The following is a 20,009-nucleotide window of genomic DNA, read 5'->3' as shown; positions in this document are numbered from 1 at the left end:
CCTCCTCACCCCGGCACTCGCGAACCAGCCCAGGCTGCAAAGCTCCCCGCGCTTCCCGCTCCCACATGTGGCCGCTGGACAGCGCCTGGCTCTTCCAGCCAGCCGTCCGCTTCCGCCGCCCCCGGGAACACGCACCCACCCCACCGGCACCCCGTGCTTTTCCCCCGGCCCTAGTCCATTCTCTCCACACCCTCCCGAGGCGGCCCACACGATTCTCCACCTGGGGGCCTTCCCCTGGCCACACCTACCTGCCTGCCTGTCTGCCTCCCGGGAGCCATACAGCCCAGCCGTCTGCTGGCCAGCCGGCGGCGCGGACCCCTCCCTTCTGTGGGCCTGGCTCACGAGTCCAAGCCGGGAAGGTGGCTGCAGGGAGCAGTGAGCGGAAGCCCTAGACCCCCCCGGGCCATCCAGCCGGGCGCCACGGCGCATCTCCTGGCTCGGGGAGGCCGCCGGCCGGCCGCTCCGCCCCAGCGTTCCTCCCGGATCCAAGACCGCCCTCCTGCCTCCCAACCTGTCAAGGCACCCAGCCGGACCCCTAGGGAGAGGCGCCGGCCAGCGCGCTCAGGCCTTTGCTCTCTTGGCCCGAGACGCACTCAGAGGCGCAGGCGGCGCTACCTGGCCTCTAACTCCGTCCGACAGACGCCGGCGCGAGCGCAAACACACACACACACACACACACACACACACACACACACACACACACAAAGACACACAGCCCACCCATCCCCGCCCCCGGCCCCACGGCTCCACACACGAGAGGTCCGTTCCCCACCTCGTCTGCCGGGACACACACTGCACGCGCGAGAAAACCATCCGCCAAAGGGACTTTGGCTCGGGGCTGGGAGCAGCTGAAGGCAAGGTCCCTCGCCTGCCTGCACCTGCCACAGATGGCTCCGGCTGTTTGGGGTTCGGGCGCTGGCCGGGCTGGGTCCGGCTCCTGGCTGCCTCTGGGGACACGGGCAGGCTGTGGCGGCGGCCCTGGACCAGGGACAAAGCACAGGATGAGCCCAGTCCGCCTCCGTGCCTTCCTCTGCCCGGACGTCCGCGCCGCGCCGCGCCGCGCCCCGCCCCGCCCCGCCCCGCCCCGCCCCAGGGGCTGGCTCTCCGCGTGCCTGGAGCCTGTCTTGCAGACTGCCCGCCTCCTGCTCCCACGGAGAAGACGCTCACGCTCACGCTCACGCTCACGCTCACGCTCACTCCTGGCGGGGACCGGCAACGGAGGCGGCCGGCGCCGCTGGGGAAGCCCTCTGTGGACCACGTCCGTGGGCGCATGGGTGGTTCAGTGGTAGAATTCTCGCCTGCCACGCGGGAGGCCCGGGTTCGATTCCCGGCCCATGCAACGCGCCATCCCCTTTTGGCCCCGCAGCGCCAACTGCGCGCTACGCTTCCTCTCTCCCACCTTCAGAGCACCTGGCCAAAGCCACGTCTGCTCCTCTCTGGGGGCCCGCCCACGCCCCATCCCGTCCCCGCCCCTGCCCCTGCCGCACATTCCCTTCCTCCTCCCTGGCTCGCTCGCCCTGGGGACAAAACTCCGCCCGCCCGGGAGCCAAGGGCCCATCCGCGCCCGCCCGGACACCTGCCTTGCCCTTCTTTTCTTTAACGACGCTCGCCTCGCTCCAGTCTCCCGATTCACTGCAAGGAACGCATCCACGCACCAACTCGCGCTGCCACCCACACGCTCCTCCCCTTCCCTGGGCACCACCTCGCGCCCCCGCCCCTCCCACCAGCCCCTCCCACCCCGACACAGACACACACACACACACACACACGCGCGCGCGCGCGCGCGCTCTGGCTCACTCTACCCACACTCCAGAAATCCTCCCCTTTTGCACAACCGGCGGAAACCAAGCTGCCGCGCCGGGAGGGTCGCTCACAGACTCCAGGTGGCACCGGCACCCGCACCCGCAAGACCCCAGCGTGCCTAACGTCATGGTCGCGCAGGCCCTTGATTCTCTGCGTCCCGCTTCGCCGCCGCGCTATCGTGCCAACGCGGCTTCCTCTTCCACCGCGAGAGCCACCCACGGCACCAAAGTCCACCACCGTCCTCCATCCCTCTCCCACCCCGACCTCCACCTCTCCTCCCCTCCACACACACCCACACGCACACACACACGCAAAAGCGAGGACTCCGAGGAAACTTCCCGTGGGCACGGGAAGCACCCGGAGACCCACGGCCGCCCGCGGCTCCTCCGCACCGCTGCAGGGGGCTTGTCCGGTTGAAGCGAGTGTGTCCCAGCAGGTGTGCGCGGCGCACCGGCTGACCGCTCGGCCTCGAGAGGGGACACCTCTGATCACAGAGCAAATCCCCGGCGGACAGGGGTGCCCAAGTTGGGGCGGGAAGGAGACTGAGGTGTGCGATGGACCTTGGGAGGCATCCACAGAAGAGGACGGATACAGACAGGGGTGGACAGAGGGACGGACGGCGCCTATCTTGGCGAGGCACGGGGCGAGGCGGGATGGGAAACTGTGAAACGTGCAACTGTGAAAAGTGTGCGTGAGTGGGGGGGGGGTGGGTGGTGGAGGACGCCGCTCATCGGGGGTGCGGGCTGGGGCGCGGAGGTGGCGAAAGGGACCACTGGGTAACACGCTGGCCCCTTTGCCAAAGGATGGAAGGGACCGACGTGTCCTGCAATTGGAATGACAAGTTGGCGACAAGTGCGCCCAGTCCCCCGGGGTGCCTCGACCGCCACCCACCTGCCTGGCTGCTGGGTTGTCTTCCCCCGTGGCTCCCACGGCACCTCCCCGCTGTCTCACCTCCAGTGCCCCGGGGAGTCCGGGCCGTGCCCGGATGCCTCTTCCCTCCTCCACCTCCCGGGCACGGCGGTCGGACTCTGTGCTCGCATCGGCGCCCAAGACCGGCGTGCCCCTGGGGTCCGCTGTCCGTCGCCGGGGAGAGACGCAGCCAGCCAGGTCGTGGCGCTCCCGCCCCGCGTGGGGCAGGGAAGCCGCCCGAGAGGTGGCAGGCCCGAGGGGGGCTGCTCGGCCAGGTGACGGGACTCAGGGCCTGCGCGTGGCTCACCTGACCCACGCGCCCGGCACCGCCACCGCGGGCACCTCAGGAGGGAGGACAGGATGGCTCGTCAGCCTGGCCAGCTAGGAGCGCCACCGGAGGGGGGCGGTGGGGGTCCGAGCGCACTCGGGGGGCAGGGGCGCCTGCGCACACTGGTGGTCCCGGCCGGGGACAGAGGCCGCCCCGCCCACTCGCGTCTCGGGCTGTGGAAGCGAAGGTGCCAGGCGAGCGCGTGCGCGGGGGGGGGGGGGGGGGCGAAGGGGAGAGGCGATGCCGAGGGCCTCCGGTGGGCCAGCCAGGCCAAAAGGCTCGGACGGGCCGAGGTGGCAGGGCGAGGCCGGGGCCGCCCGTCGGGGCGTGGCAGGTGGCCTTGTGTGCACCCCTCCATCTTGGCGGCGGGGCCCGCGACAAGCTAGCCAGCTCTGGCCTGGCGTGCTGGCGTGGGCTAAAAGGGGGTGGTGCGGGTGCACTGGGGGCGAGACGGTGGGTGGCTCGGCTCGGCTCGGCCGGCCGGGAGGGGAGGCCCCGGAGGGCCAGAGGAAGAAGAAAGGCTTCCCTGACCGGGAATCGAACCCGGGCCGCGGCGGTGAGAGCGCCGAATCCTAACCACTAGACCACCAGGGAGCGACAGGCTGCGCGCCTGGCCTGCACCCCCTGGACCCAGCGCCTCCATTCCACCCACGCGGCTCCGCTTGGGCCCCGAGGCCCCTGCCTCTGCACGTCCAGCCGCCCGCGGGCCCCACGCAGTCCACCCGGCCCGCTGGCAGCACCCGCAAAACGCTGCGCGCCGGCCGCCCTCGCACCCGCACGCCGCCTCGGGCCACGTGCCCAGCGCCCAGCGCCCAGCGGGCCGGCACGCCGTCCCCCACTGCCAGCGCCCGGCGGGCCTGGCCAGGAGGGCCCCGGAGCGGCGCAAAAGGTCGGGCGGCTGCGTTGGCCGGGAATCGAACCCGGGTCAACTGCTTGGAAGGCAGCTATGCTCACCACTATACCACCAACGCTGCACGGCCCGGGCCGGCCCGACGCGGCCGGCCCAGGGTGCGCTCCGCGCCTTCTCGCCTTGGCGCTCTCTTGCCGCCGCCGCCGCCGCGCCTCCGCCGCCCGGCGCAGCCCTGCCCCGACGTCCCGCCCGGCCGCAGCTCTGCCCGGCCACCACGGGCTGCGGCCACCACGGGCTGCGGCCGCCCGGCGCCCCAGCCTCGCCCCTCCGACTCAGCTGCACCGGCCGGTCGCCGGCACGCCCGCCCGCCCGCCCACCTGCCCGCCCCGCGCCCCGCGCCCCGCGCCCACCGCCGCCCGCCTCTGGAGGGCGCTCTGGCCGCCTGGCCGCTCTCGGGCCCTCGGAGGCCGGCTGGGGAGCCCCGCCACGTCCCCGGCCCGGCGTCTTCCGCGTCCTCCGCGGCCCGCAGCTAGCGGCCCAGCCCGGCCCCGCGCGGGAAGGAGCAGAGGGGGCGGGCGCCCAGGCCACACCACCTCCCGCATCCAGACGGGACCGGACCCATCTGCCTCCCACCCGAGCGACACCCACGGCGGCTGCGCGGCTGGGCGGCTGGGCGGCACGTCGCCGAGGAGCTCGCTGTGGCTGCCGCGGGGACCACACGAGGCCCCGGCTGCGCGGTGGCGACCCAGCGTCCGGCCTCGAGCCACGCAAAGGGCTGGGGCCGGTGGACGGTGGGCAGGCCGGGCACGCGCCGCCGGACGGCCGAGAAAGAAGCGCCCCTGCCCCTCGGGAGCAAGAGGTGGCACCCAGAGCTGCGCAGGCCACCAAAAAGGGCGTCTTGCCTCCCGTCGGGGAATCGAACCCCGGTCTCCCGCGTGACAGGCGGGGATACTCACCACTATACTAACGAGGACGGCGGCGGCCGGCCACGCCGGCCGCCCGACCCCTCTCCGGCTGCCTCCCCACGCCTGCCCCTGCCTGCCCTCGACGCCTGCCCTGCACGGGCGCCCGACACGGGCCACGCCCCACCCGACCCCAGCCCCGCTTCGGCCCCCTCTCCCGCACGGCAGCCCCCGGCCCCGACTCCGAGTCCGCCCGGACCCGGGGCCCACACACGGACCCGGACGGCGCTCAGTACTCCCAACGAGCGCTGCCTCTCTCTCGTCTGCCAGGCGGGCATCGCGCCGGGAGAAAAGGCCCCAGACGGCAAGCGGGACTGCGAGGGCGAGGGCGAGGGCGAGGGCGAGGAAGGCGGGGTGGGGAGCAGGGCAAGGGGCGCCGACGCTGCACGGGGCCTGCAGGGAGCTGGGGGTGGGGGTGCGACTGCGACGGGAGCCGCGCTGGCGGCGGCGGCGGCGGCGGCGGCGGCGGCGGCGGCGGCGAAGCGGCTGGCCGTGCTCCTCCGGGGCCGCCGCGCGTGTCTCGCCCCTTGCGCACCCACACAGCCGCCAGCCGGGCGCCATGACGGCCAAGGACACCAGCGTTAGCGCCGCGTCCCAGCCAGGCCAGCGGCGACGCGCTCACACCCGCCGTCAGGATGGCCGAGCGGTCTAAGGCGCTGCGTTCAGGTCGCAGTCTCCCCTGGAGGCGTGGGTTCGAATCCCACTCCTGACACGCCCACCTTTTGGCCCGCCCCACACAGCAGCCACGCCACCCGGGCCTGGACCACACCCTCTCGCGGCCGCGGCCCGCCTCGCACCCGAGCACACGCTGCCCGGGACCGAGCTCCAGCCCCTCCACCCTCGCCGCCTCGGGCTCTGAGCGCGCGCAGCGCGCGCGGCGCTCGCACACACACACACGCACGCACTCCCCGGCGACTCGAGCGCCTTTCCCACACCCGCAGGCTTCGCTGACTTCGCACCTGCTGCTTTCTGGAGGCTCTTTGGTCCTCCTTCTCGTCTATTCCCGCCCCTGCCCTCCTCACCCGGCACTCGCGAACCAGCCCAGGCTGCAAAGCTCCCCGCGCTTCCCGCTCCCACATGTGGCCGCTGGACAGCGCCTGGCTCTTCAGCCAGCCGTCCGCTTCCGCCGCCCCCGGGAACACGCACCCACCCCACCGGCACCCCGTGCTTTTCCCCCGGCCCTAGTCCATTCTCTCCACACCCTCCCGAGGCGGCCCACACGATTCTCCACCTGGGGGCCTTCCCCTGGCCACACCTACCTGCCTGCTGTCTGCCTCCCGGGAGCCATACAGCCCAGCCGTCTGCTGGCCAGCCGGCGGCGCGGACCCCTCCCTTCTGTGGGCCTGGCTCACGAGTCCAAGCCCGGAAGTGGCCTGCAGGGAGCAGTGAGCGGAAGCCCTAGACCCCCCCGGGCCATCCAGCCGGGCGCCACGGCGCATCTCCTGGCTCGGGGAGGCCGCCGGCCGGCCGCTCCGCCCAGCGTTCCTCCCGGATCCAAGACCGCCCTCCTGCCTCCCAACCTGTCAAGGCACCCAGCCGGACCCCTAGGAGAGGCGCCGGCCAGCGCGCTCAGGCCTTTGCTCTCTTGGCCCGAGACGCACTCAGAGGCGCAGGCGCGCTACCTGGCCTCTAACTCCGTCCGACAGACGCCGGCGCGAGCGCAAACACACACACACACACACACACACACACACACACACACAAAGCACACACACAAAGACACACAGCCCACCCATCCCCGCCCCCGGCCCCACGGCTCCACACACGAGAGGTCCGTTCCCCACCCCGTCCGCCGGGACACACACTGCACGCGCGAGAAAACCATCCGCCAAAGGGACTTTGGCTCGGGGCTGGGAGCAGCTGAAGGCAAGGTCCCTCGCCTGCCTGCACCTGCCACAGATGGCTCCGGCTGTTTGGGGTTCGGGCGCTGGCCGGCTGGGTCCGGCTCCTGGCTGCCTCTGGGGACACGGGCAGGCTGTGGCGGCGGCCCTGGACCAGGGACAAAGCACAGGATGAGCCCAGTCCGCCTCCGTGCCTTCCTCTGCCCGGACGTCCGCGCCGCGCCGCGCCCCGCCCCGCCCCGCCCCAGGGGCTGGCTCTCCCGCGTGCCTGGAGCCCTGTCTTGCAGACTGCCCGCCTCCTGCTCCCACGGAGAAGACGCTCACGCTCACGCTCACGCTCACGCTCACGCTCACTCCTGGCGGGGACCGGCAACGGAGGCGGCCGGCGCCGCTGGGGAAGCCCCTCTGTGGACCACGTCCGTGGGCGCATGGGTGGTTCAGTGGTAGAATTCTCGCCTGCCACGCGGGAGGCCCGGGTTCGATTCCCGGCCCATGCAACGCGCCATCCCCTTTTGGCCCCGCAGCGCCAACTGCGCGCTACGCTTCCTCTCTCCCACCTTCAGAGCACCTGGCCAAAGCCACGTCTGCTCCTCTCTGGGGGCCCGCCCACGCCCCATCCCGTCCCCCGCCCCTGCCCCTGCCGCACATTCCCTTCCTCCTCCCTGGCTCGCTCGCCCTGGGGACAAAACTCCGCCCGCCCGGGAGCCAAGGGCCCATCCGCGCCCCGCCCGGACACCTGCCTTGCCCTTCTTTTCTTTAACGACGCTCGCCTCGCTCCAGTCTCCCCGATTCACTGCAAGGAACGCATCCACGCACCAACTCGCGCTGCCACCCACACGCTCCTCCCCTTCCCTGGGCACCACCTCGCGCCCCCGCCCCTCCCACCAGCCCCTCCCACCCCGACACAGACACACACACACACACACACACGCAGCGCGCGCGGCGCCGCGCTCTGGCTCACTCTACCCACACTCCAGAAATCCTCCCCTTTTGCACAACCGGCGGAAACCAAGCTGCCGCGCCGGGAGGGTCGCTCACAGACTCCAGGTGGCACCGGCACCCGCACCCCGCAAGACCCCAGCGTGCCTAACGTCATGGTCGCGCAGGCCCTTGATTCTCTGCGTCCCGCTTCGCCGCCGCGCTATCGTGCCAACGCGGCTTCCTCTTCCACCGCGAGAGCCACCCACGGCACCAAAGTCCACCACCGTCCTCCATCCCTCTCCCACCCCGACCTCCACCTCTCCTCCCCTCCACACACACCCACACGCACACACACACGCAAAAGCGAGGACTCCGAGGAAACTTCCCGTGGGCACGGGAAGCACCCGGAGACCCCACGGCCGCCCGCGGCTCCTCCGCACCGCTGCAGGGGGCTTGTCCGGTTGAAGCGAGTGTGTCCCAGCAGGTGTGCGCGGCGCACCGGCTGACCGCTCGGCCTCGAGAGGGGACACCTCTGATCACAGAGCAAATCCCCGGCGGACAGGGGTGCCCAAGTTGGGGCGGGAAGGAGACTGAGGTGTGCGATGGACCTTGGGAGGCATCCACAGAAGAGGACGGATACAGACAGGGGTGGACAGAGGGACGGACGGCGCCTATCTTGGCGAGGCACGGGGCGAGGCGGGATGGGAAACTGTGAAACGTGCAACTGTGAAAAGTGTGCGTGAGTGGGGGGGGGGTGGGTGGTGGAGGACGCCGCTCATCGGGGGTGCGGGCTGGGGCGCGGAGGTGGCGAAAGGGACCACTGGGTAACACGCTGGCCCCTTTGCCAAAGGATGGAAGGGACCGACGTGTCCTGCAATTGGAATGACAAGTTGGCGACAAGTGCGCCCAGTCCCCCGGGGTGCCTCGACCGCCACCTTGTCTTCCCCCGTGGCTCCCACGGCACCTCCCCGCTGTCTCACCTCCAGTGCCCCGGGGAGTCCGGGCCGTGCCCGGATGCCTCTTCCCTCCTCCACCTCCCGGGCACGGCGGTCGGACTCTGCGCTCGCATCGGCGCCCAAGACCGGCGTGCCCCTGGGGTCCGCTGTCCGTCGCCGGGGAGAGACGCAGCCAGCCAGGTCGTGGCGCTCCCGCCCCGCGTGGGGCAGGGAAGCCGCCCGAGAGGTGGCAGGCCCGAGGGGGGCTGCTCGGCCAGGTGACGGGACTCAGGGCTGCGCGTGGCTCACCTGACCCACGCGCCCGGCACCGCCACCGCGGGCACCTCAGGAGGGAGGACAGGATGGCTCGTCAGCCTGGCCAGCTAGGAGCGCCACCGGAGGGGGCGGTGGGGGTCCGAGCGCACTCGGGGGGCAGGGGCGCCTGCGCACACTGGTGGTCCCGGCCGGGGACAGAGGCCGCCCCGCCCACTCGCGTCTCGGGCTGTGGAAGCGAAGGTGCCAGGCGAGCGCGTGCGCGGGGGGGGGGGGGGGGGGGGGGCGAAGGGGAGAGGCGATGCCGAGGGCCTCCGGTGGGCCAGCCAGGCCAAAAGGCTCGGACGGGCCGAGGTGGCAGGGCGAGGCCGGGGCCGCCCGTCGGGGCGTGGCAGGTGGCCTTGTGTGCACCCCTCCATCTTGGCGGCGGGGCCCGCGACAAGCTAGCCAGCTCTGGCCTGGCGTGCTGGCGTGGGCTAAAAGGGGGTGGTGCGGGTGCACTGGGGGCGAGACGGTGGGTGGCTCGGCTCGGCTCGGCCGGCCGGGAGGGGAGGCCCCGGAGGGCCAGAGGAAGAAGAAAGGCTTCCCTGACCGGGAATCGAACCCGGGCCGCGGCGGTGAGAGCGCCGAATCCTAACCACTAGACCACCAGGGAGCGACAGGCTGCGCGCCTGGCCTGCACCCCCTGGACCCAGCGCCTCCATTCCACCCACGCGGCTCCGCTTGGGCCCCGAGGCCCCTGCCTCTGCACGTCCAGCCGCCCGCGGGCCCCACGCAGTCCACCCGGCCCGCTGGCAGCACCCGCAAAACTCTGCGCGCCGGCCGCCCTCGCACCCGCACGCCGCCTCGGGCCACGTGCCCAGCGCCCAGCGCCCAGCGGGCCGGCACGCCGTCCCCCACTGCCAGCGCCCGGCGGGCCTGGCCAGGAGGGCCCCGGAGCGGCGCAAAAGGTCGGGCGGCTGCGTTGGCCGGGAATCGAACCCGGGTCAACTGCTTGGAAGGCAGCTATGCTCACCACTATACCACCAACGCTGCACGGCCCGGGCCGGCCCGACGCGGCCGGCCCAGGGTGCGCTCCGCGCCTTCTCGCCTTGGCGCTCTCTCGCCGCCGCCGCCGCCGCCGCCGCGCCTCCGCCGCCCGGCGCAGCCCTGCCCCGACGTCCCGCCCGGCCGCAGCTCTGCCCGGCCACCACGGGCTGCGGCCACCACGGGCTGCGGCCGCCCGGCGCCCCAGCCTCGCCCCTCCGACTCAGCTGCACCGGCCGGTCGCCGGGCACGCCCGCCCGCCCGCCCACCTGCCCGCCCCGCGCCCCGCGCCCCGCGCCCACCGCCGCCCGCCTCTGGAGGGCGCTCTGGCCGCCTGGCCGCTCTCGGGCCCTCGGAGGCCGGCTGGGGAGCCCCGCCACGTCCCCGGCCCGGCGTCTTCCGCGTCCTCCGCGGCCCGCAGCTAGCGGCCCAGCCCGGCCCCGCGCGGGAAGGAGCAGAGGGGGCGGGCGCCAGGCCACACCACCTCCCGCATCCAGACGGGACCGGACCCATCTGCCTCCCACCCGAGCGACACCCACGGCGGCTGCGCGGCTGGGCGGCTGGGCGGCACGTCGCCGAGGAGCTCGCTGTGGCTGCCGCGGGGACCACACGAGGCCCCGGCTGCGCGGTGGCGACCCAGCGTCCGGCCTCGAGCCACGCAAAGGGCTGGGGCCGGTGGACGGTGGGCAGGCCGGGCACGCGCCGCCGGACGGCCGAGAAGAAGCGCCCCTGCCCCTCGGGAGCAAGAGGTGGCACCCAGAGCTGCGCAGGCCACCAAAAAGGGCGTCTTGCCTCCCCGTCGGGGAATCGAACCCCGGTCTCCCGCGTGACAGGCGGGGATACTCACCACTATACTAACGAGGACGGCGGCGGCCGGCCACCCGGGCGCCCGACCCCTCTCCGGCTGCCTCCCCACGCCTGCCCCTGCCTGCCCTCGACGCCCTGCCCTGCACGGGCGCCCGACACGGGCCACGCCCCACCCGACCCCAGCCCCGCTTCGGCCCCCTCTCCCGCACGGCAGCCCCCGGCCCCGACTCCGAGTCCGCCCGGACCCGGGGCCCACACACGGACCCGGACGGCGCTCAGTACTCCCAACGAGCGCTGCCTCTCTCTCGTCTGCCAGGCGGGCATCGCGCCGGGAGAAAAGGCCCCAGACGGCAAGCGGGACTGCGAGGGCGAGGGCGAGGGCGAGGGCGAGGAAGGCGGGGTGGGGAGCAGGGCAAGGGGCGCCGACGCTGCACGGGGCCTGCAGGGAGCTGGGGGTGGGGGTGCGACTGCGACGGGAGCCGCGCTGGCGGCGGCGGCGGCGGCGGCGGCGGCGGCGGCGGCGAGGCGGCTGGCCGTGCTCCTCCGGGGCCGCCGCGCGTGTCTCGCCCCTTGCGCACCCACACAGCCGCCAGCCGGGCGCCATGACGGCCAAGGACACCAGCGTTAGCGCCGCGTCCCAGCCAGGCCAGCGGCGACGCGCTCACACCCGCCGTCAGGATGGCCGAGCGGTCTAAGGCGCTGCGTTCAGGTCGCAGTCTCCCCTGGAGGCGTGGGTTCGAATCCCACTCCTGACACGCCCACCTTTTGGCCCGCCCCACACAGCAGCCACGCCACCCGGGCCTGGACCACACCCTCTCGCGGCCGCGGCCCGCCTCGCACCCGAGCACACGCTGCCCGGGACCGAGCTCCAGCCCCTCCACCCTCGCCGCCTCGGGCTCTGAGCGCGCGCGGCGCGCGCGCGCTCGCACACACACACACACGCACGCACTCCCCGGCGACTCCAGCGCCTTTCCCACACCCGCAGGCTTCGCTGACTTCGCACCTGCTGCTTTCTGGAGGCTCTTTGGTCCTCCTTCTCGTCTATTCCCGCCCCTGCCCTCCTCACCCCGGCACTCGCGAACCAGCCCAGGCTGCAAAGCTCCCCGCGCTTCCCGCTCCCACATGTGGCCGCTGGACAGCGCCTGGCTCTTCCAGCCAGCCGTCCGCTTCCGCCGCCCCCGGGAACACGCACCCACCCCACCGGCACCCCGTGCTTTTCCCCCGGCCCTAGTCCATTCTCTCCACACCCTCCCGAGGCGGCCCACACGATTCTCCACCTGGGGGCCTTCCCCTGGCCACACCTACCTGCCTGCCTGTCTGCCTCCCGGGAGCCATACAGCCCAGCCGTCTGCTGGCCAGCCGGCGGCGCGGACCCCTCCCTTCTGTGGGCCTGGCTCACGAGTCCAAGCCGGGAAGGTGGCTGCAGGGAGCAGTGAGCGGAAGCCCTAGACCCCCCCGGGCCATCCAGCCGGGCGCCACGGCGCATCTCCTGGCTCGGGGAGGCCGCCGGCCGGCCGCTCCGCCCCAGCGTTCCTCCCGGATCCAAGACCGCCCTCCTGCCTCCCAACCTGTCAAGGCACCCAGCCGGACCCCTAGGGAGAGGCGCCGGCCAGCGCGCTCAGGCCTTTGCTCTCTTGGCCCGAGACGCACTCAGAGGCGCAGGCGGCGCTACCTGGCCTCTAACTCCGTCCGACAGACGCCGGCGCGAGCGCAAACACACACACACACACACACACACACACACACACACACACACACAAAGACACACAGCCCACCCATCCCCGCCCCCGGCCCCACGGCTCCACACACGAGAGGTCCGTTCCCCACCCCGTCCGCCGGGACACACACTGCACGCGCGAGAAAACCATCCGCCAAAGGGACTTTGGCTCGGGGCTGGGAGCAGCTGAAGGCAAGGTCCCTCGCCTGCCTGCACCTGCCACAGATGGCTCCGGCTGTTTGGGGTTCGGGCGCTGGCCGGGCTGGGTCCGGCTCCTGGCTGCCTCTGGGGACACGGGCAGGCTGTGGCGGCGGCCCTGGACCAGGGACAAAGCACAGGATGAGCCCAGTCCGCCTCCGTGCCTTCCTCTGCCCGGACGTCCGCGCCGCGCCGCGCCGCGCCCCGCCCCGCCCCGCCCCGCCCCGCCCCAGGGGCTGGCTCTCCGCGTGCCTGGAGCCTGTCTTGCAGACTGCCCGCCTCCTGCTCCCACGGAGAAGACGCTCACGCTCACGCTCACGCTCACGCTCACGCTCACGCTCACTCCTGGCGGGGACCGGCAACGGAGGCGGCCGGCGCCGCTGGGGAAGCCCTCTGTGGACCACGTCCGTGGGCGCATGGGTGGTTCAGTGGTAGAATTCTCGCCTGCCACGCGGGAGGCCCGGGTTCGATTCCCGGCCCATGCAACGCGCCATCCCCTTTTGGCCCCGCAGCGCCAACTGCGCGCTACGCTTCCTCTCTCCCACCTTCAGAGCACCTGGCCAAAGCCACGTCTGCTCCTCTCTGGGGGCCCGCCCACGCCCCATCACGTCCCCGCCCCTGCCCCTGCCGCACATTCCCTTCCTCCTCCCTGGCTCGCTCGCCCTGGGGACAAAACTCCGCCCGCCCGGGAGCCAAGGGCCCATCCGCGCCCGCCCGGACACCTGCCTTGCCCTTCTTTTCTTTAACGACGCTCGCCTCGCTCCAGTCTCCCGATTCACTGCAAGGAACGCATCCACGCACCAACTCGCGCTGCCACCCACACGCTCCTCCCCTTCCCTGGGCACCACCTCGCGCCCCCGCCCCTCCCACCAGCCCCTCCCACCCCGACACAGACACACACACACACACACACACGCGCGCGCGCGCGCGCGCGCTCTGGCTCACTCTACCCACACTCCAGAAATCCTCCCCTTTTGCACAACCGGCGGAAACCAAGCTGCCGCGCCGGGAGGGTCGCTCACAGACTCCAGGTGGCACCGGCACCCGCACCCGCAAGACCCCAGCGTGCCTAACGTCATGGTCGCGCAGGCCCTTGATTCTCTGCGTCCCGCTTCGCCGCCGCGCTATCGTGCCAACGCGGCTTCCTCTTCCACCGCGAGAGCCACCCACGGCACCAAAGTCCACCACCGTCCTCCATCCCTCTCCCACCCCGACCTCCACCTCTCCTCCCCTCCACACACACCCACACGCACACACACACGCAAAAGCGAGGACTCCGAGGAAACTTCCCGTGGGCACGGGAAGCACCCGGAGACCCACGGCCGCCCGCGGCTCCTCCGCACCGCTGCAGGGGGCTTGTCCGGTTGAAGCGAGTGTGTCCCAGCAGGTGTGCGCGGCGCACCGGCTGACCGCTCGGCCTCGAGAGGGGACACCTCTGATCACAGAGCAAATCCCCGGCGGACAGGGGTGCCCAAGTTGGGGCGGGAAGGAGACTGAGGTGTGCGATGGACCTTGGGAGGCATCCACAGAAGAGGACGGATACAGACAGGGGTGGACAGAGGGACGGACGGCGCCTATCTTGGCGAGGCACGGGGCGAGGCGGGATGGGAAACTGTGAAACGTGCAACTGTGAAAAGTGTGCGTGAGTGGGGGGGGGGTGGGTGGTGGAGGACGCCGCTCATCGGGGGTGCGGGCTGGGGCGCGGAGGTGGCGAAAGGGACCACTGGGTAACACGCTGGCCCCTTTGCCAAAGGATGGAAGGGACCGACGTGTCCTGCAATTGGAATGACAAGTTGGCGACAAGTGCGCCCAGTCCCCCGGGGTGCCTCGACCGCCACCCACCTGCCTGGCTGCTGGGTTGTCTTCCCCCGTGGCTCCCACGGCACCTCCCCGCTGTCTCACCTCCAGTGCCCCGGGGAGTCCGGGCCGTGCCCGGATGCCTCTTCCCTCCTCCACCTCCCGGGCACGGCGGTCGGACTCTGTGCTCGCATCGGCGCCCAAGACCGGCGTGCCCCTGGGGTCCGCTGTCCGTCGCCGGGGAGAGACGCAGCCAGCCAGGTCGTGGCGCTCCCGCCCCGCGTGGGGCAGGGAAGCCGCCCGAGAGGTGGCAGGCCCGAGGGGGGCTGCTCGGCCAGGTGACGGGACTCAGGGCTGCGCGTGGCTCACCTGACCCACGCGCCCGGCACCGCCACCGCGGGCACCTCAGGAGGGAGGACAGGATGGCTCGTCAGCCTGGCCAGCTAGGAGCGCCACCGGAGGGGGCGGTGGGGGTCCGAGCGCACTCGGGGGGCAGGGGCGCCTGCGCACACTGGTGGTCCCGGCCGGGGACAGAGGCCGCCCCGCCCACTCGCGTCTCGGGCTGTGGAAGCGAAGGTGCCAGGCGAGCGCGTGCGCGGGGGGGGGGGGGCGAAGGGGAGAGGCGATGCCGAGGGCCTCCGGTGGGCCAGCCAGGCCAAAAGGCTCGGACGGGCCGAGGTGGCAGGGCGAGGCCGGGGCCGCCCGTCGGGGCGTGGCAGGTGGCCTTGTGTGCACCCCTCCATCTTGGCGGCGGGGCCCGCGACAAGCTAGCCAGCTCTGGCCTGGCGTGCTGGCGTGGGCTAAAAGGGGGTGGTGCGGGTGCACTGGGGGCGAGACGGTGGGTGGCTCGGCTCGGCTCGGCCGGCCGGGAGGGGAGGCCCCGGAGGGCCAGAGGAAGAAGAAAGGCTTCCCTGACCGGGAATCGAACCCGGGCCGCGGCGGTGAGAGCGCCGAATCCTAACCACTAGACCACCAGGGAGCGACAGGCTGCGCGCCTGGCCTGCACCCCCTGGACCCAGCGCCTCCATTCCACCCACGCGGCTCCGCTTGGGCCCCGAGGCCCCTGCCTCTGCACGTCCAGCCGCCCGCGGGCCCCACGCAGTCCACCCGGCCCGCTGGCAGCACCCGCAAAACGCTGCGCGCCGGCCGCCCTCGCACCCGCACGCCGCCTCGGGCCACGTGCCCAGCGCCCAGCGCCCAGCGGGCCGGCACGCCGTCCCCCACTGCCAGCGCCCGGCGGGCCTGGCCAGGAGGGCCCCGGAGCGGCGCAAAAGGTCGGGCGGCTGCGTTGGCCGGGAATCGAACCCGGGTCAACTGCTTGGAAGGCAGCTATGCTCACCACTATACCACCAACGCTGCACGGCCCGGGCCGGCCCGACGCGGCCGGCCCAGGGTGCGCTCCGCGCCTTCTCGCCTTGGCGCTCTCTTGCCGCCGCCGCCGCCGCGCCTCCGCCGCCCGGCGCAGCCCTGCCCCGACGTCCCGCCCGGCCGCAGCTCTGCCCGGCCACCACGGGCTGCGGCCACCACGGGCTGCGGCCGCCCGGCGCCCCAGCCTCGCCCCTCCGACTCAGCTGCACCGGCCGGTCGCCGGGCACGCCCGCCCGCCCGCCCACCTGCCCGCCCCGCGCCCCGCGCCCCGCGCCCACCGCCGCCCGCCTCTGGAGGGCGCTCTGGCCGCCTGGCCGCTCTCGGGCCCTCGGAGGCCGGCTGGGGAGCCCCGCCACGTCCCCGGCCCGGCGTCTTCCGCGTCCTCCGCGGCCCGCAGCTAGCGGCCCAGCCCGGCCCCGCGCGGGAAGGAGCAGAGGGGGCGGGCGCCAGGCCACACCACCTCCCGCATCCAGACGGGACCGGACCCATCTGCCTCCCACCCGAGCGACACCCACGGCGGCTGCGCGGCTGGGCGGCTGGGCGGCACGTCGCCGAGGAGCTCGCTGTGGCTGCCGCGGGGACCACACGAGGCCCCGGCTGCGCGGTGGCGACCCAGCGTCCGGCCTCGAGCCACGCAAAGGGCTGGGGCCGGTGGACGGTGGGCAGGCCGGGCACGCGCCGCCGGACGGCCGAGAAGAAGCGCCCCTGCCCCTCGGGAGCAAGAGGTGGCACCCAGAGCTGCGCAGGCCACCAAAAAGGGCGTCTTGCCTCCCCGTCGGGGAATCGAACCCCGGTCTCCCGCGTGACAGGCGGGGATACTCACCACTATACTAACGAGGACGGCGGCGGCCGGCCACCCGGCCGCCCGACCCCTCTCCGGCTGCCTCCCCACGCCTGCCCCTGCCTGCCCTCGACGCCCTGCCCTGCACGGGCGCCCGACACGGGCCACGCCCCACCCGACCCCAGCCCCGCTTCGGCCCCCTCTCCCGCACGGCAGCCCCCGGCCCCGACTCCGAGTCCGCCCGGACCCGGGGCCCACACACGGACCCGGACGGCGCTCAGTACTCCCAACGAGCGCTGCCTCTCTCTCGTCTGCCAGGCGGGCATCGCGCCGGGAGAAAAGGCCCCAGACGGCAAGCGGGACTGCGAGGGCGAGGGCGAGGGCGAGGGCGAGGAAGGCGGGGTGGGGAGCAGGGCAAGGGGCGCCGATGCTGCACGGGGCCTGCAGGGAGCTGGGGGTGGGGGTGCGACTGCGACGGGAGCCGCGCTGGCGGCGGCGGCGGCGGCGGCGGCGGCGGCGGCGGCGGCGGCGGCGAAGCGGCTGGCCGTGCTCCTCCGGGGCCGCCGCGCGTGTCTCGCCCCTTGCGCACCCACACAGCCGCCAGCCGGGCGCCATGACGGCCAAGGACACCAGCGTTAGCGCCGCGTCCCAGCCAGGCCAGCGGCGACGCGCTCACACCCGCCGTCAGGATGGCCGAGCGGTCTAAGGCGCTGCGTTCAGGTCGCAGTCTCCCCTGGAGGCGTGGGTTCGAATCCCACTCCTGACACGCCCACCTTTTGGCCCGCCCCACACAGCAGCCACGCCACCCGGGCCTGGACCACACCCTCTCGCGGCCGCGGCCCGCCTCGCACCCGAGCACACGCTGCCCGGGACCGAGCTCCAGCCCCTCCACCCTCGCCGCCTCGGGCTCTGAGCGCGCGCGCGCGCGCGCGCGCTCGCACACACACACACACGCACGCACTCCCCGGCGACTCCAGCGCCTTTCCCACACCCGCAGGCTTCGCTGACTTCGCACCTGCTGCTTTCTGGAGGCTCTTTGGTCCTCCTTCTCGTCTATTCCCGCCCCTGCCCTCCTCACCCCGGCACTCGCGAACCAGCCCAGGCTGCAAAGCTCCCCGCGCTTCCCGCTCCCACATGTGGCCGCTGGACAGCGCCTGGCTCTTCCAGCCAGCCGTCCGCTTCCGCCGCCCCCGGGAACACGCACCCACCCCACCGGCACCCCGTGCTTTTCCCCCGGCCCTAGTCCATTCTCTCCACACCCTCCCGAGGCGGCCCACACGATTCTCCACCTGGGGGCCTTCCCCTGGCCACACCTACCTGCCTGCCTGTCTGCCTCCCGGGAGCCATACAGCCCAGCCGTCTGCTGGCCAGCCGGCGGCGCGGACCCCTCCCTTCTGTGGGCCTGGCTCACGAGTCCAAGCCGGGAAGGTGGCTGCAGGGAGCAGTGAGCGGAAGCCCTAGACCCCCCCGGGCCATCCAGCCGGGCGCCACGGCGCATCTCCTGGCTCGGGGAGGCCGCCGGCCGGCCGCTCCGCCCCAGCGTTCCTCCCGGATCCAAGACCGCCCTCCTGCCTCCCAACCTGTCAAGGCACCCAGCCGGACCCCTAGGGAGAGGCGCCGGCCAGCGCGCTCAGGCCTTTGCTCTCTTGGCCCGAGACGCACTCAGAGGCGCAGGCGGCGCTACCTGGCCTCTAACTCCGTCCGACAGACGCCGGCGCGAGCGCAAACACACACACACACACACACACACACACACACACACACACAAAGACACACAGCCCACCCATCCCCGCCCCCGGCCCCACGGCTCCACACACGAGAGGTCCGTTCCCCACCTCGTCTGCCGGGACACACACTGCACGCGCGAGAAAACCATCCGCCAAAGGGACTTTGGCTCGGGGCTGGGAGCAGCTGAAGGCAAGGTCCCTCGCCTGCCTGCACCTGCCACAGATGGCTCCGGCTGTTTGGGGTTCGGGCGCTGGCCGGGCTGGGTCCGGCTCCTGGCTGCCTCTGGGGACACGGGCAGGCTGTGGCGGCGGCCCTGGACCAGGGACAAAGCACAGGATGAGCCCAGTCCGCCTCCGTGCCTTCCTCTGCCCGGACGTCCGCGCCGCGCCGCGCCGCGCCCCGCCCCGCCCCGCCCCGCCCCGCCCCAGGGGCTGGCTCTCCGCGTGCCTGGAGCCTGTCTTGCAGACTGCCCGCCTCCTGCTCCCACGGAGAAGACGCTCACGCTCACGCTCACGCTCACGCTCACGCTCACTCCTGGCGGGGACCGGCAACGGAGGCGGCCGGCGCCGCTGGGGAAGCCCTCTGTGGACCACGTCCGTGGGCGCATGGGTGGTTCAGTGGTAGAATTCTCGCCTGCCACGCGGGAGGCCCGGGTTCGATTCCCGGCCCATGCAACGCGCCATCCCCTTTTGGCCCCGCAGCGCCAACTGCGCGCTACGCTTCCTCTCTCCCACCTTCAGAGCACCTGGCCAAAGCCACGTCTGCTCCTCTCTGGGGGCCCGCCCACGCCCCATCACGTCCCCGCCCCTGCCCCTGCCGCACATTCCCTTCCTCCTCCCTGGCTCGCTCGCCCTGGGGACAAAACTCCGCCCGCCCGGGAGCCAAGGGCCCATCCGCGCCCGCCCGGACACCTGCCTTGCCCTTCTTTTCTTTAACGACGCTCGCCTCGCTCCAGTCTCCCGATTCACTGCAAGGAACGCATCCACGCACCAACTCGCGCTGCCACCCACACGCTCCTCCCCTTCCCTGGGCACCACCTCGCGCCCCCGCCCCTCCCACCAGCCCCTCCCACCCCGACACAGACACACACACACACACACACACGCGCGCGCGCGCGCGCGCTCTGGCTCACTCTACCCACACTCCAGAAATCCTCCCCTTTTGCACAACCGGCGGAAACCAAGCTGCCGCGCCGGGAGGGTCGCTCACAGACTCCAGGTGGCACCGGCACCCGCACCCGCAAGACCCCAGCGTGCCTAACGTCATGGTCGCGCAGGCCCTTGATTCTCTGCGTCCCGCTTCGCCGCCGCGCTATCGTGCCAACGCGGCTTCCTCTTCCACCGCGAGAGCCACCCACGGCACCAAAGTCCACCACCGTCCTCCATCCCTCTCCCACCCCGACCTCCACCTCTCCTCCCCTCCACACACACCCACACGCACACACACACGCAAAAGCGAGGACTCCGAGGAAACTTCCCGTGGGCACGGGAAGCACCCGGAGACCCACGGCCGCCCGCGGCTCCTCCGCACCGCTGCAGGGGGCTTGTCCGGTTGAAGCGAGTGTGTCCCAGCAGGTGTGCGCGGCGCACCGGCTGACCGCTCGGCCTCGAGAGGGGACACCTCTGATCACAGAGCAAATCCCCGGCGGACAGGGGTGCCCAAGTTGGGGCGGGAAGGAGACTGAGGTGTGCGATGGACCTTGGGAGGCATCCACAGAAGAGGACGGATACAGACAGGGGTGGACAGAGGGACGGACGGCGCCTAT

The 20,009-nt window shown here is 72.8% G+C and overlaps 15 non-coding genes across 15 annotated transcripts; 7 read left to right on the top strand and 8 right to left on the bottom strand.

The window, feature by feature from the left end:
- Positions 1-1,268: 1,268 nt before the first annotated feature.
- On the top strand, positions 1,269-1,339 carry TRNAG-GCC (transfer RNA glycine (anticodon GCC)). The gene has a single exon. It is a non-coding gene; the product is annotated as a tRNA-Gly (tRNA).
- A 2,223-nt stretch (positions 1,340-3,562) lies between these two features.
- TRNAE-CUC (transfer RNA glutamic acid (anticodon CUC)) lies at positions 3,563-3,634 on the bottom strand. The gene has a single exon. It is a non-coding gene; the product is annotated as a tRNA-Glu (tRNA).
- A 305-nt stretch (positions 3,635-3,939) lies between these two features.
- On the bottom strand, positions 3,940-4,011 carry TRNAG-UCC (transfer RNA glycine (anticodon UCC)). The gene has a single exon. It is a non-coding gene; the product is annotated as a tRNA-Gly (tRNA).
- Positions 4,012-5,481: 1,470 nt separating this feature from the next.
- TRNAL-CAG (transfer RNA leucine (anticodon CAG)) lies at positions 5,482-5,564 on the top strand. Its single transcript has one exon. It is a non-coding gene; the product is annotated as a tRNA-Leu (tRNA).
- A 1,555-nt stretch (positions 5,565-7,119) lies between these two features.
- On the top strand, positions 7,120-7,190 carry TRNAG-GCC (transfer RNA glycine (anticodon GCC)). The gene has a single exon. It is a non-coding gene; the product is annotated as a tRNA-Gly (tRNA).
- A 2,215-nt stretch (positions 7,191-9,405) lies between these two features.
- TRNAE-CUC (transfer RNA glutamic acid (anticodon CUC)) lies at positions 9,406-9,477 on the bottom strand. The gene has a single exon. It is a non-coding gene; the product is annotated as a tRNA-Glu (tRNA).
- Positions 9,478-9,782: 305 nt separating this feature from the next.
- On the bottom strand, positions 9,783-9,854 carry TRNAG-UCC (transfer RNA glycine (anticodon UCC)). The gene has a single exon. It is a non-coding gene; the product is annotated as a tRNA-Gly (tRNA).
- A 786-nt stretch (positions 9,855-10,640) lies between these two features.
- On the bottom strand, positions 10,641-10,712 carry TRNAD-GUC (transfer RNA aspartic acid (anticodon GUC)). Its single transcript has one exon. It is a non-coding gene; the product is annotated as a tRNA-Asp (tRNA).
- A 615-nt stretch (positions 10,713-11,327) lies between these two features.
- Positions 11,328-11,410, top strand: TRNAL-CAG (transfer RNA leucine (anticodon CAG)). The gene has a single exon. It is a non-coding gene; the product is annotated as a tRNA-Leu (tRNA).
- Positions 11,411-12,984: 1,574 nt separating this feature from the next.
- Positions 12,985-13,055, top strand: TRNAG-GCC (transfer RNA glycine (anticodon GCC)). The gene has a single exon. It is a non-coding gene; the product is annotated as a tRNA-Gly (tRNA).
- Positions 13,056-15,274: 2,219 nt separating this feature from the next.
- TRNAE-CUC (transfer RNA glutamic acid (anticodon CUC)) lies at positions 15,275-15,346 on the bottom strand. The gene has a single exon. It is a non-coding gene; the product is annotated as a tRNA-Glu (tRNA).
- Positions 15,347-15,651: 305 nt separating this feature from the next.
- Positions 15,652-15,723, bottom strand: TRNAG-UCC (transfer RNA glycine (anticodon UCC)). Its single transcript has one exon. It is a non-coding gene; the product is annotated as a tRNA-Gly (tRNA).
- Positions 15,724-16,503: 780 nt separating this feature from the next.
- On the bottom strand, positions 16,504-16,575 carry TRNAD-GUC (transfer RNA aspartic acid (anticodon GUC)). Its single transcript has one exon. It is a non-coding gene; the product is annotated as a tRNA-Asp (tRNA).
- Positions 16,576-17,199: 624 nt separating this feature from the next.
- On the top strand, positions 17,200-17,282 carry TRNAL-CAG (transfer RNA leucine (anticodon CAG)). Its single transcript has one exon. It is a non-coding gene; the product is annotated as a tRNA-Leu (tRNA).
- A 1,565-nt stretch (positions 17,283-18,847) lies between these two features.
- TRNAG-GCC (transfer RNA glycine (anticodon GCC)) lies at positions 18,848-18,918 on the top strand. Its single transcript has one exon. It is a non-coding gene; the product is annotated as a tRNA-Gly (tRNA).
- Positions 18,919-20,009: the final 1,091 nt, after the last annotated feature.

Source organism: Lynx rufus, unplaced genomic scaffold (assembly GCF_022079265.1).
Source record: "Lynx rufus isolate CCGP_SWC_20201006 ecotype Redwood Valley unplaced genomic scaffold, mLynRuf1.p SCAF_15, whole genome shotgun sequence".
Taxonomy (NCBI): Eukaryota; Metazoa; Chordata; class Mammalia; order Carnivora; family Felidae; genus Lynx; species Lynx rufus.
The sequence above is the reverse complement of the archived record's forward strand: the minus strand, read 5'-3'. Positions and strand labels throughout refer to the sequence as shown.